Source organism: Clarias gariepinus, chromosome 6, assembly GCF_024256425.1.
Source record: "Clarias gariepinus isolate MV-2021 ecotype Netherlands chromosome 6, CGAR_prim_01v2, whole genome shotgun sequence".
Lineage (NCBI taxonomy): Eukaryota > Metazoa > Chordata > Actinopteri > Siluriformes > Clariidae > Clarias > Clarias gariepinus.
In genome coordinates this window covers 37,117,202-37,132,964 of record NC_071105.1, presented here as the reverse complement: position 1 = coordinate 37,132,964, position 15,763 = coordinate 37,117,202, and positions in this window count along the sequence as shown.

Here is a 15,763-nt window from a genome sequence, read left to right as displayed (position 1 = left end):
AGTACTGCAGTGCATCTCCTCCTCATGGACTGCCTATTGCGGACAGTCTGAGCACTGATGGAGGGATTGTGTGTTCCTGGTGTGACTCGGGCAGTTGTTGTGGCCATCCTGTACCTGTCACGCAGGTGTGATATTCGGATGTACCGATCCTGTGCAGGTGTTGTTACACGTGGTCTTCCACCGCGAGGATGATCAGCCGTCCTTCGCGTCTCCCCGTAGCGCCGTCTTAGGCGTCTCACGGTGCGGACATGGCGATTTATCGCCCTAGCCACATCAGCAGTCCTCATGCCTCCCTGCAGCATGCCTAATGCACGTTCACGCAGATGAGCAGGGACCCTGGGCATCTTTCTTTGGGTGTTTTTCACAGTCGGTAGACAAGTCTCTTTAGTGTCCTGCGTTTTTAGAACTGTGACCTTAAATGCCTACTTTCTGTAAGCTGTCTTAATGACCATTCCACAGGTGCATGTTAATTAATTGATTATGGTTAATTGAACATGCATGGAAAACATTGTTTAAACCCATTGTTAACCTTTACAATGAAGATCTGTAAAGTTAATTGGATTTTTACAACAATATTGTTGAAATACACAGTCCTGAAAAAGGGACGTTTTTTTTTTTGCTGAGTATATATAAAATTATATTATAATATTATATATAGTATATAAAAATATATATATATTATTTTAACAATCTAACCCTGCTTTAATTGTTCATCCATGACCTGTCTGGTGTGTTCCTTGGGCTTCATGATGCTGTTTGTTCAATAATGTTCTCTAACAAACCTCTGGGGCCGTCATAGAACAGCTGTATTTATACTGAGATTAAATGACACACAGGTGAACTCTATTTACTAATTAAGTGACTTGTGAAGACTTGTGAAGGTTCCACTGGATTTTAGTTAGGGGTGTGAGAGTGAAGGGGCTGAATACAAACACGTGGTATGTGGACTTTATGCCACATTTTTAGATTTTAAATGGTTTTCAAATTTTAAAAGTTTAGTAAACCATTTATCACTTTCCTTGTACTTTACAATTATGTACCACTATGGTCCATCACATAAAATCAGAATAAAATACATTTATGGTTATGGTTGTAACGTGACAAAATGTGGAAAAGTTCAAAGTGTATGAATTCTTTTGCAAAGATCTATCTATCTATCTATCTATCTATCTATCCTGTTTTATTTAGCTGGATGGTTTGGAGTTGTATCGGCAGTTCTAGATCTGGATCTTTGTTTATGCTAAGAAGTTGTAAGTTTGAGGTTATGCTCCTTTTTGGCCTTGGTTCACCCTAAAACCTGACCTAAAAAAAAAAAAAAGGTCTAAACTTAATAAAATGTCTTGTATACACAAAGCAAAGGGATGGCATTAAGCAATTTATCCCAAATGTTTTTTGCTGTTTTTTTTTTTTTTTAAATAAACATATATATCAGGCTCAGGATTGTTCAGTACAGATTGACTATCCTTTTTTTTTTAGCACAACCTAGGCAATATGATGAACTGAATTTAATTTCATTTTAATCAACTAAACAAACATGACTGAGCAAAAAAATAAAAAAGGGTCACATAAGCAAAGAAATAGCAGAGATATACATGATCACATGTCTTTATTGTTGTTTTTGGTTGTTTCTATGACCACAGAATAATAATAATGAGCTCATTTTCAGGATTCTACATTTTTGCGACATCATTCCTATATATTGGTAGTGGTAAAATTTACAAGTTATAAACATAATGATAACTTTTTTTCTGCCTGACATATCTGAAATCCAAATGCACAGTTTGAGGTCTTTATGTTTTTAATGGTTATTGACCTGTGCTGTGTCACAGATCTGTGTCACTTAGGTTTTAAGATTGAAATAAATCTGTTTTAAATCATGCCTAGACAAGACAATTCTATGACAATTTTAAAAAAGGTGTTGGGTTTGTGAAGGTTGGGGGCCTGAAAATGTAAGATTTTCAGTGGGTCTGGATTCTTTAGAGGTGCCTCTAACAATAGAGATATGAGTTGAGTTTTCTCTGAGCTATCGACCCCAAACGTTGATAATTACATTCTCACTCATGAGAATCAGTAAAGCTGGGGGAAGTCCAGCAGAAACCCACCAAGCCTGAGGAGAACATGCAAACTCATGGAAAAAATGCTAGTACTTTAGTCTTATTTTAATTATTAATAACCATATTAATTACTATTTATATCTACTGTATACAGTACTCACTGAAAATTATCATTTTTAGTAATGCTTTACTACTTTAATTTAAATTTAGACTTTAAGTTTTATTTTGCACTGTGCAGCTCTGAAACTAAAAAAAATATCATTTAACCTCATAGAACAAAATAAAATTGAGCACAATATTTATTTTTAGAGATAATTTATATGTTGAACTGTTAATTTCTTTTTTTTATATATATGTTGGCTATTCTTTATTTTTGAAACAAAAGATAATTAAAAGAAATTTTTCATAAGCAGCCACTATATTATAAAATAGTAACAATACTACACTATAATTCAGTTCATATAAATTTATAACACTATGCCTTTTACACTTGAGGCGATTTAATGCTAAACATTTCGTGCGCTAATGTGTCAAGTTGTTTGCGCATGCGTGGATGATTAAATAGCGCTGTAAGATGTAACGCATGCGCAATACATTCCTTCACTTGGGCCGCGTCCTGGCCTAATTTGCTATCTGCTTATGTAGCCAAGGAACAAGGCGGAGTGCGCCCCCTGCTGAAAAACTAAACAAATTAAAAGAAAAAAGTTTACTATTCTTTGTTAAAATTGATTTAAAGAAAAGCCAGAGTTTTTTTTTTACCAACTGATTAAAACATCCGAACAAACAGCATATTTAAGTCAAACTTAACACACCCACACACAGTGCTGTGAAAAAGTATTTGCCCCTTCCTGATTTCTAACTTCGCTGGCCTTTATTTCCTCTAAACCTAATAACTGTGTGCCACACTTGGCAAAAACAACTGCAGTCAAGCGTTTCAGTAAAATTGGGAATGAGGCTTGCACATCGCTGTGGAGGAATTTTGGCCCACTCTTGTATGCAGAATTGTTTAAAATCAGCCAAATCGGAGTTTTTTCGAGCATGAATGTCCTGTTTAGGAATCTTAATTGGATTTAGGTCCAGACTTTGACTAGACCACTCCAAAACCTTAATTTAGTTTTTTTTTTTTTTTTAACTCATACAAAGGTGGACTTGCTGGTGTGTTTCGGATCATTAGCCTGCTGCATAACCCAAATGCGCTTGAGCTTGAGGTCCTGAGAAGGTTCACCACTGATCTAAGATATATCTTTTATTATCATGCTTGACTTTCTCAGACAGTGATTTCTTTAGTCGACAGGTCTGGCAGTTATCAGGCCTGGGTGTGGCAAGTAAGATTTAACACAGCTTTCCAAGAAATGTGGTTAATCACAGTTTATTCATGATTTAGCAGGGAGGGGGGGGGGTAATTACTTTTTCACATAGGGGAAAGTAGGTTTGGACTGTTTTTTTTTTCACTTAATAAATTAAATCATTATTTAATTTTAAATTACATTAAAAGTGCCAAGCTTGTGTGTGGACCGAACTCTTGTCAGGAGCAGCTGAAAGAACAACAACATTTAAAAGTATGACTGCAGATTAATCCCTGCTATCCGTGATCACCCAGCTGAGGATGGGATCCTCGCTCACTCAGGACTATCTGATCATTTCGATTGATATACATTCACATTTTATACAAACTTCCATAATTTCTAGTAATACGTGTAAAATGCCAGTATAATGTAGAAAGTAAGCAGTAGCAGTTAAGTGCACACACATCCTTTGATCTTTTTTCTGACATTCTGGATTGGAGCAAATCAGTAATCTGAATGATTCTGGAGAGGTCATGTGTTTAGTCACTAGATGGAGACAAACATGTACAAGACCATGACCATGAATCACTTCAAGCATTTAGGTTTATAGAGAATAAACTGATTTAATAAGGCACACGATTCGTGTATTCTGTACAGAAGACGCAAAGCTAATAACCTTATTCGTTTTAATCTCAGCGTCATATTGCAAACATTTTTATTCGCCTTTATTTCTTGAAGGACATCAAATGTGTTGTGAAAAGTTACAGCTTTAGGCTGTGTTGGCGTAGGAATAAGGGAACATAAAAAGACAACAGATTTAGGACCTGCGTTTCCCCCGTCTGGGAACGAGAGCCTTTCAGATTCAACGTTTTTTTTTTTTTTTTTTTTTACCCCCTCCAGGTATGACTGGTATATGGCATGACATAAAAAAAATATAAAAAATGAACCTGTCCTGCACAAGGGAAAGATTTTTCATCTGTACGTATAGCAAACCCTGTTTCACTCTCCATTAGGCAGAGCAAAAACAACAACAACAACAACAGTAATTTATTCTGAGTCTAACTTGTCAAGTGTAAGGTTGAGAACATTCTCCTGCTTCATTTTATATTTTCCCCGGGAAGAGAAATGCAAATTTGTTTTTGTGAAACATGCAATCAGCAAAAAAACGCCTGGATTAACTCACTCACTCACTCACTCGTTTTCTATAACACTTATCCTATACAGGGTCGCAGGACACCCAGACACACACACACACACACACACACTACTCTGCATGACTTTGGGAGTAAACCAGAATACCTGGAGGAAACCCAACAAACATGACCAAAACATGCAAACTCCAGGAACAAAGACCTGAGGTGGGACTCGAACCCTCATCTCATTGGTGAACAAAATGCCTGACTCTGATCCAGTTGCTGTAATATTCATGCGCATTTAATTATTATTGAGTTCTGTTTCTGAGTGTAATGGGGGGGTACAAACTTTTGCCGTCAAGCTCACTTTTGCTCCTACAACCAAAAGAACAACTATCGAGCGCCTGCTTCGTATGGATTGTGGTAATAACCGTGCGTGTCTTATAAATAAGAATGATCAATTTTTCCCCGTATTAATGTTCTTCTTCTTGCAGAGATAATGTTCTGCCTTCGTCTTATTCCAATAAAAAATAATCACTAATATTCTCTCTTTCTCAGTCTCTCTCTCCAATTAAAGTTAAGCTGTTAAATAAGTTATCTTTGGCATGAATTAAAGCTTATATATATATATTTTTTACGATTATTCCAGCTTTCCTTCTCCAGTTAAATGGCCCATAACGAGTCCTAACGTCCGTCCATTTTACTTCTCCTCCCTCATTTGTTCAATAACATTTATTCAATAATTGGATTCATCATAAACCCTTTTTTTTTAAAGCTTTAGCGCTCACACTTACTCATTTCCAGCTCTGAATTGTAGCGGGCCTCTCGTAATTACGGCTGCAGTGGGACTTTTATGAGAAGACTTTATGCTTTTAGTCAGTTAATTTGTTTCGCTATAATTACGCGCACTGAGCCGTACGGTGATGTGGGAGTTTGTTGTTATGACTCTGTTTATGCAGTTGAAAATGAGTCACCGTTTTCACCGTGACCGATGCAGGCAGGTTCGCAGGTGTTATAGAACAGATCAAAACTTATAATAGACAGCAGTGACGGAGGTTATTAGGCAACGGACTACAAATTACTACGTTAAAGAGTTTAAAGAGACTCGGATATACCGTATGAGATAGATTTACCGAACCATTTCCACATGTTTGGGTCATTAAAGGAGTTCCTGGGAGGCCGGTGTTTAAGATCAGTCCGATCATGGCTCCAGCGTACAGAGAAAACTTTCTACCTTGATGGTATCCAAGCACTAGTGAAACACTGGAATAAGTGCATGAATGTATTTATATAGAGAGAAATAAAAGGAAAAATAAAGTTTCAACTCCCAAAAATGTGTTCTGTTATTCTGCGCAATCACAAGTCCTGCTTTGACTTGAACGCCCCTTGCGTTTTGGATGGAGCTTGATTATCAGGATACACAAAAATGCAGCAAAATAACATATTAAGGGCAAGAACAAAACCCAATCCTCACTCTTGGGTTGCTGGAAGCTATTCCCAGCAGTGTGAGGAAAGGAAAAGAAATTCAGGTCAGATGCACATAAGTGGGTCTGTGATTCAAGTGGAGAGAAGAGAGCTAGTGCTGCTCATTTACCTTGCAGAGAATTTGCTTGTTTTTAAGCAAATATTGTCTTATTGTTATATCTTTAGTGTTTTTTTTTTCTCCTTTTTATTAAAGCACCAGTGGTAATCATTTCGTGTCCCACAGTGTTTAGGCTTTATGTCATGTCTGAGATCACTGCCGAGAGAGCGTTTATGCCAGCTCCGGTCTTGGGGAAACGCTTCGTCTGGCACCACTCATCGTCCCTGGCCTTTCAAATCAATAAAGCGTGACAAATTAAGCATAACCTGCTTCAAGATGAGCAATTAGCCGCTCGCTTTACTGAGAAGAGACATAAAGAACAGATGAATGATGATGGAGCATAATGATGGACCTTACGAGGTTAGAGAGTACAGCGGCATCGATGAGACTGACTGGTGGTGTGTGTAACGAGCAGGCGAATTTGAATGAGTCCCCGGATCTTATCTGCATGACAGGTGGCGATGCCTACTGAAAAGCTCTTTTTTCATGAAAAGTGGTGCGTCCACAGCCACCAGGCCGGCACAATGGACGCTCAGGGGACGTTCGGAGACGTTCGGGGGGCGCATGCATAATGCATCATAAGAAGAAGGTTAGTCGAGACGGTTCTTGAGGACGCTCATCGTGCAGATGTAGGACACTTTAATTACATGCAGAGGTTTTTAAGTATTGAGTTGGCTTGCATAAATAAATCCTCTGCTAAAAGTTCAAGTACGGCTTTAGATTTTTTCTCGCTCCAGTTAGCAAAGTATAAACACTTACATTTACTTAAAAATAATAAATAAAAAAAGCTTCAAAGTTATTTTATTGGGTCCGATTTCACTAGTCAAGCAAGAAACATGAGAAAATCATTACAACATGGCTTTATTTATGGACTGTTATCTTGGATTGGGTTAAAGATTTAAAAACTTGAAGCCATCAAAATAAAAATAAAAAAACGAATTAGAAACATTGGTTGTGATACAGTAATGTAAAAATGCATTGAGCAGAAAGAAGAGATGTTTTTTAATGTAAGATACGTCAAAAGTAAAAGGTGGGGGAACAAAAAACATAAATATATAAATTTGAATAATAAAGTGCAGTTAGCCGTCTCTGCACATATCTGCCATATATAGACGTGGCATGACATGTGGCATGCACACTTAGGTCTTGTTCAGTCTGCATGTAAATCCTATTTGTTTTGCAAATCTGAACTTTAGCGCTGAGTGTCCACACTGTTATTCGAAAGTGATTTGGCTCTGTTCGGACTCACTCACTCACTCACTGTCTATACCACTTTATCCTTAAACCCTCGACCTGGGAGGGGCGAGGCACCAGCGCTGACCATTATGCCAGTGCTGACTTTGCATCCCAATCCTGACACGTTGCCAACCTATTGGTATTGAGTGCTGTGGTGACGATGCAGGAGGCTCTCCTGGAGCACAGTAGTTCTTTATATATTGCTCTGTTTCTGTATATTTCGTCAAGCTTCGCCTGTACTGATGCATTTCTCTTTGTCTTCTGTCCAGGGCCTATTGTTCTTCATTTCTGACAATACAGTTCATTTACTGTAGCTACACAGAACAATTTAAGGCATTTGCTTTCACATATTTATTGGTAATAGCACCAAAAGTGGAAGAAGACCTTTTGCAACCTCCTAATCCACAGCAACTTAACTTTTCACAAAATTATAATTGTGTATTTCCATCTCACTTTCTTCCACATGCGGGGTTGAAGTTACGTGTCGGGTTGAGGGTGGACAGTTTGATAGTGTGTAGAGCGTCCAGACTGAGGCGCATCTTTATCCAATGAAACTCTGGATGTATCACAGATCAGATTCAATGTTTTTTTTTTTTTTTTGACTGTCAAAGTTGAAAGGAATTTGATAATAATCTGGTATGTCAAAAATCCGATTTGGGCTGGCAGTCTGAACAACGCATAATCAATCAATCAATCAATCAATCAATCAATCAATCAATCAATTAATCAATCAATCAACAATCCATCCAGTTGGAGTAACAAATAATTCATTATCCACACAATGATATCTGCATGATGCATAATATATATATATTTAAGAGGTATTTATCCGAATCGAATTTCTACATCAGGCTGACACACGTATGTGTCATTCACAACATATCCTGCTTTACACGGAGCAATGAAAGGAAACATTTTCTCAGAATTCTCACATCAAAGTTCCATAAAGGGAGATTTTGTTGAACAGTAGCTCTGAAAGTAGCGCAGGAGGATTTTCAGAGTTATGTACAGTTACGTACTATGGAGCACCTGGATACATTGAAATTTTGAAAATGTGTGTAGGAGATGGTAACGTAATATGTAAGAACGGAGTCTCTGCTGTTGATGCTTCAGGATAGAAAATATTCCCAGTAACGTAACAAGCTGTATTTTTTGGCTCATTAGTGTTGAGAGAAAAGAGAGAGAGAGAGAGAGAGAGAGAGAAGCGGGTGAGAAAACGACAGCTTTAGACTTCTATAAGAAGAAGAACTAACTTGTTTAATGGACGTTTCACAACAGCAAAGTACATTTCATCCATTGATGGTTAAAAACACAACAGACCCATCATTGGTAATTCACTTTGGTGTGAAAACAGGGAAATAATCAAAATCTACATCTCATCTCAGGGTTAAACAAGGAACACAGCGCATGGTCCCTGATTAATTGCGAGCATTAAATGCTAGAGTTTCATTTCGGTTCACATCCAGAAATTTAATCTCATTTTTAGAAACGAGTCCTGCTCTGTCTGTGCGTCTTCATGCGTTCATGCCAATACTGAGACGTCATCAGCATTAACCTTTCGGCATTAATTACAGCCCCCCTGCAGGCCCAGTTGGATAGCAGCTCCCTCTGAATAATTGCAGGTTAATCACTGAGTTCGGATCTCTGAGACAGTGTCATGTGAAGGATCCGAGGCTCTAACTGGCCTTTATTAGAATTTCTGAACACAGCTTTACATGTGACTATTCTCTCAAATACTGTATTACTGAACAAACAAAATCACTCCAGTGTCCAGTGTCTGGCAGATGTGCAATAAAGGTGTGTAATCAGGCAGCACTGAGATGCCCATGAGGCTGAATACATCCCAGGCGATTGAGTAAAGCTGAACTAAATGGGAAAATTATCCAGTACAAGAATGCTTGTGGCTGTTACAGTATTAAATAGATTTTTTTATTTTATTCAAACAAATGTTATTTTTCTGGAAAGTTTTCTGTAAAACAGTTTGTGGTTTTGGTTTCAGCCAGATGTGACACTAGCTATAATAACTAACGTGAAGAAACATTCTAGGCTATACACTTATGTACTGTACAGAATATAACAGTACGCCTCATATTAGCTAACAAGTCAAGCGAGTTTGCATATTTTTACGTAGGTTATTTCATTTTGCCAAATTACCGCTGTATAGATATTTAGCATAATATTAATTAGGCTACTCTTTTACACAATCTAATATTGTATTTACCCTAATATCATCTAGGTTGTTTTCAACCCGTAGATACCGGTTCACACACTATAACTTTCAGGCTAATAATAGCTAGCTTTGTTTAGCTAGATTTAGCCTAATGTTAGTTAGCTTGCTAGTGATCTAGGCTACTGGGACAATATTGTTTTCAACTTGATGTTGCCTACGTAGCTTGTAAGTAACCCTGGATACAAGTTTACACAATATATTGTTCTGGCAAACATTAGCTAGCTAGCTACAGCTTTTGTATCAGCTTTTGCCATTGCTTAATAAAATAAACCTGTTGACTAAGGTTAGCTAACTTACTTTTTGACTAAGGTTAGCTAGCTTGTAAGTTACCCTGGCCACATGTTTACCCAATATAATACGCCACTTAATTTCAGCTAACTTGTTAAAAACTCTTAAAATGCTCAGCCTAATGTTAGCTATCTTGCTAGAGGTCCTTGTTATTAGTTTGCATGATATATATTAAGCCTAACGTTAGCTAGTTTGGTAGTGACCCTACTGTAGCTGCAGGTTTACACAATATGATACATGGTCTATTTTCAGCTAAACTGTTAAAGACTATTGAGTGCAACTGTACCCAATAAAATACTCAGTTTAATGTTAGCTTGCTTGCTAGTTATCCTGGCTACAGGTTTACACAATATCAAGCTATCTTAATTACTCTTATATTTGGTAGCTTGCTATACTGATATTAGCTAACTTGTAAAACACGTTGTCTGCTACAGTAGGTTCCACAACATATTATTTAGATATTTTTAGCTAATTCTTAGAGACCCTAACAATATACCATTTAGCCTTATGTCAGCTAGCGGTCCTGCCTAAAGTTTATGCAATATAACACTCAGGATAACGTTAGATTTGTTAGCAATCAAGGCAGCTAGTGTATACAACATGCTTTACATGTTTTTCTTTTAATAGCTAGCTTGCCAGTGAGCTTAGGTCCAATTTTAATAATAAGCCAAATTTTATTAAAAATTTTATTGACCAAATCTACGGGCTTACACCTACTGCTAGCAATCCTGACAGAAGGTTTTACTTGTTAGCAATATAGACTGCAGTTCCTTGAAAATGTATTCATACCCCTTGAACTTTTCCACAGTTTGTCACGTTACAACAAAATATTTAAATTTATTTTTTGGGGCTAAACTAGCACAAAGTGGTATATAATGGTAAAGTGGGAGGAAATTATGAATTATCACAATTTTTTACCAATCAAAATCTGAAAAGTTTGGCATGAATTTATATTTAGCCCCCTTTACTCCGATACCCCTAACCAAAAATCCAGTGGAACAAACTGCGTTTAGAAGTCACCTTAATAGTAAATGGAGTTCACCTGTGTGCAATTCAATCTTGCATAAATACAGCACTTCTGTGAAGCCCACAGAGGTTTGTTACAGAACATTAGTGAACAAATAGCATAATGAAGGAGGAGCTAAAGGGATCCATACAGTAGATGAGGTGGAAGAAGTTGCTCTGATCAGAATTGAACTAACATCTAACAATGCACTCTGAACACCCCCTTCCCACTGTGAAACATGGTGGTGGAAGCATCATATTGTGGGGATGCCTTTCTTTAGAAGGGACAGGAGTATGAATACTTTTTTACATACATTTTATACTTGGAATACAGACAAGTTCAAGGGGCATGAATACTTTTGCAAGGCACTGTACTAGTTTACACATTATGAAATAATATAATAATTAGTCTAATCTTAGTTAGCTTGTTGGCAATGTACTGTATGAGCCAGTGCTGGTGCAGCAGGATCTTCTAATCTCATTCGGGTTTGGGTTGATGGAAGGGTTTTGGTCTCATGTTTCAAACCTCGAGCACACAAGAGCGTCCTTCTGTCATATTGTTCCCCCTCCTGCAGGATCTGTATAATTCATGTGGAGATAAGTTGAAGGTGCAGTTGAAGATGCGATCCTGATTTTGCCTCATTATCTCCACAGCATGAATATTCACTGTCTTATTGAATTACAGTAAAGCAGATGTATATTTCTGCCTCTACATCCAAACTGAAGAATTTCATTAGAATCGAACAGAAGCTGGTGAGGGGTGAGGAAAGAGTTTTGCAAGGAATAATCTGCTGTTATAACACAACATGGTTTTATGTTGTAGGCGCTGCCTGGCAAAGATTAAAATAATTAAAATAATAAGGATAATTAGCTATTATTCCAGGTTCATAATTTGAATTATTTAAATTCTTTTTCATTAAACGGTTCTTGAAATTTAAAGTCTTGAAAAAATATGTTGTTTTTGTAAGCTGTACTTTTTTCAATAGTGTTTTTTTTTTTTTTTTGGATTAAAGTACTCTTCGCCGTGTTTTTTCCCTTCCTGCACCGCGCTCGTTAAGCAACACTCGGTGGCTGACTCACAAATATCTCTCAAACATCAGCCAACGAGCACAGCATACACTTGTACCCTTTTTTTCTTCCATGTATGGTCATGCTGGCGAGTGTTGCGATGCCAGTGTTAATCACAGTGATGATCATGATAATAAGTATTATGATCATGTTGGCGTAAACATGTTAGCCAAACCAATCACTGCATCGCTCTGGAGATTAGTCATGCTCTTTAATTATGTTTCAATTATATGTCTCTTTTTACTGAAGTAGGAAAAATGCTAATGTATTCCCTGTGTGTTTTATTTTAAATGGACCTATTGTGGAAAATGAGTCCTTGAACCCATCCATTAATTAGCAGCTAAAGCCACGAGCCAAGAATAATCATTATAAAAAAACATAATAGTAGTGTGTGTGTGTGTGCCCTGAGGTTAACAGCAGGAAGGAAGGAAATGATCTGCACAGTACATTTAAAGACACTAAAAGAGGCGTAAATGCGAAACACTTTAGAGTTAATTGTGCATTTAAAAAAGGCCTCGCTGGACTTGCTGGTTTTTGTATGTACCGTGAAGTGCTTATGGAAGGAACATTTTTAAGGACATAGTTTTAAGGAGCCGTTTGTAATTAGTCAAGATTTCTGTTGCTTTAATGTGAATTATAACTGCAATAAAAACATGCAAAGTGCTCAAACCGTCCCTCCAGCTGAGCCACACCCATGCAAAAACATCGCTTTAAACACGAATGCCTGGTTTTTGTGTTCCATGGAGCTCAGCTTGACTATTGCGAATGGAGGTGGAGCGCATTTCAGGGCCAGAAAAACGTAAGGAAAGAAAGAAAGAAATGAGGGCGGTAACAATTATATAGAATCGCTGAATATTTGAATACAACAAGGCAATGCTGAAACCCGGGGGCTGTATATCATAGTATTAATATGTTGTAGTACGTTTCTATAACACATTACACAGGAGCAATTATGATGTTTTGGCTGATGTATGGGGTTTTCTATAAGGAGAATAATTATGAAACAAGAGAAGAGGAGTTTAAACGATGAGAATTTGGAAAGGATGAGAAAAGTATTTTGGAAAATGGAGAACGAGCACATGGAATGATGTAAATGATCGCTTTCATTGGGTTTCTTAAAGGCTGTGGGACTAGAAAAGAGGATTCAATCTGAAAGGAAGATGAGGGAGACCAAAACCAGAAGGTGGCAGTAACACAACGTAGTGGATGCCAGCCATTGGTAACGTCCAAGAAGACAAGACAAGAATTATGGAAGGAGTCTCCAGTGTCAGCAGTAACAGTCAGAAATAAAGCAGTAACGTGTGAGGACGTTTTAAGAAGAGTTTACATTTTGCAGTTTTTCTAGAACACAACAAATAAGAGAAGAAACGAGGAAGTGATAACAAAAAACCTGTTTTGGAGACGTTTTATACCATTTAATGTGACTTCAATTAAACATAAAACACAAATAACGCTAGTTGTGTTAACTGACTGCTGTCATATTATCGATATCAAGTCGCAATTACTCTTAACTGCAACATTACTCTCGTAAACGTTCAGACATTAATCTCCGCAGCACCACATACTCGCAGAGCACAACCTGTATAAGTGCACGCTTTCAGCGGACAGAGATCTCAGCCTGGGCCTGGATCGATGTGCTTATTGACTGAACTCTTTGGCACATGCACTACACCGGAGATGATTAGATAATTGATCTGGAGCAAAATGAACTGCCCCTAAGAACCATGTGACTCCTGTACATCATGCGATGCTCGGTGCGGGAAAATTACCCCACGATCGATAGCAGCTTTTACGGACTCTCAGCACAAGAGAACCTATTCTATAGATCCCATATTGTACACCAGGGGAAAGATTAGCCACTTTACCTTCTTAAAGACCCACATTCTTATTCATCAATCCATCTTTGATCTGCAGGGGCCAAGCACGTTCTTTTTTTTTCTTTGCTAAGTGTGCCCCTTTGTGCCAAGTTCTTGCCTCGTTCTATAGAATGCTGATGACTTCATAGTGTTCAGCTCAGTTTTAACCACAATTAATTCATTTACAGTACATACTTACAGTATCTTGTAACACAATTTTCACATCACATTCTTTTTAACATTTTGTCCATTTTTTTGTTCAGGAAAAAGCAAAGCCTGGATATTATCAATAGGGGGAGATTGAAAGGTTTGTGTTTTGTGTCTATTAATTTCTCAGCCTTATTCCAATCTAAGGTTTTCACTCCTTTACAATTGTAGCTTTGTCGGTTTCACTTGAATTGTCAACATATGCAAATCTACTTTCTACAAATCTCAAAAAGAAAGAAAAAAAGTCTTGCATCTTGGCATGGTGTGATGTAATGTCTGACTAATTTAAATCATTTGCATGCAAATCTTTCAGGCAGTGATGTGCAATACCTTCTCTGAGGACTGGGGTAGAACTTGGGAATAGTCCGTGTACCAATACTTTTGCAAGCGCAGTGATGAAATTAGTTTTTTTTTTAAGACTCATAGTGCACAGATAGCACTGGAGCATGGGATAAATTTCCATCAGTTGGTTCGCCGCTTCACTGAACCGCCGTGCAGTATAACCGAGCGGACGATGACGGGGATGAGGGAAACGAGGGATAGGATTCATAACCAAGCTTGAAGTATATCACCATGACGTATTCAGAACAGTATAATTCGTCTCATTAAAGTGATGAGAATTTGTAAATTTTTAATCAAAAATTTCAAGTGGTAGTGCATTTTTGTAACGTTAGCTATTTTTAGGTTTTTTTTAATCAAAAGTAGACAAATTCCTTATCCTTATAAATATATCCAAGAAAAATGGGCTAGCATAAGGATCCATGCAACTTCAACAAGGCCCAAGGTGTGGGGTCCTTCCCGGTTTGCAGGGGTTAGTACCTATTGTAAGTACTCCGAGGAAGGACAACCTGTCGACTGTAGGGCAACAGAGCCACGTGCTACAGTGACAATGCTCATTAGGTAGTGAAGGCCAGTCCGTCCGGTTCCATCTCACAGTGGAGCTGCTTAACGCTTGCTTTGATAAAAAGGCACCTGAATACACAATGCACCGCAGCTCGCTGTATTTGCAAAATTTAATAAATACATTGCACGGAATATGAAAGTAAAAGCAAGAAGTAAAAGTGAGATCTTGCATTTGTGTGTGTGTGTGTGTTTGTGAAAAAATAATAATAATCAGTGTTGCATCACAAAAAAGTTGACAAGCGTTTATTGAAGTGATGGATTGAGGGTGATGGACCTCAATAAATCAACAAAGTGCTCTATTATTTCAATTCTATTTACATATCATTATACATGCGGTATGAAACGTGCCCTGTCTTAAATAATGGACACACACACACACACACAGAGACACATATCAGAAATCCACTTACATGCACTAAAAGCATGCCCAAGGTTTTTATTTTTTATTAATGCTTCAGAGTGCACTCCAAATAGGTTGTGTTCAGACGGGAAAGATTAAAGCCACCATGCGTCCCACGCTCGATTCGGCAGACATGATGCATACGGGTCGGGAAGAGTGTACATGTGGGTAAGTGTAAGTGCATAATAAATATTCTTGCTGCATTCAGAGTTAAAGTGGGAGAGTATAGAGGATGGACAAGTTTCCACTTTCTGAATCAGATTTTTCTGTTATCAACTTTATTAAAAGTGTTTATCAAGAAAAAGAAAAAAACTAAACAATATATGTTTATGCAGATGCCAAAGACATAAGTATTTCAGGACAAACCCTGGTTAACGGATGTGTCAGTTTACATGAAATGGCAACAATCAGAAATCAATTATTACTGAAAATCAATTTATTATTACATTATTAAAGGACAGACACCTTGGGTGTGTGGGGGGGGGGTGTTTGGGGGGGATACTTTAGGTAAGACT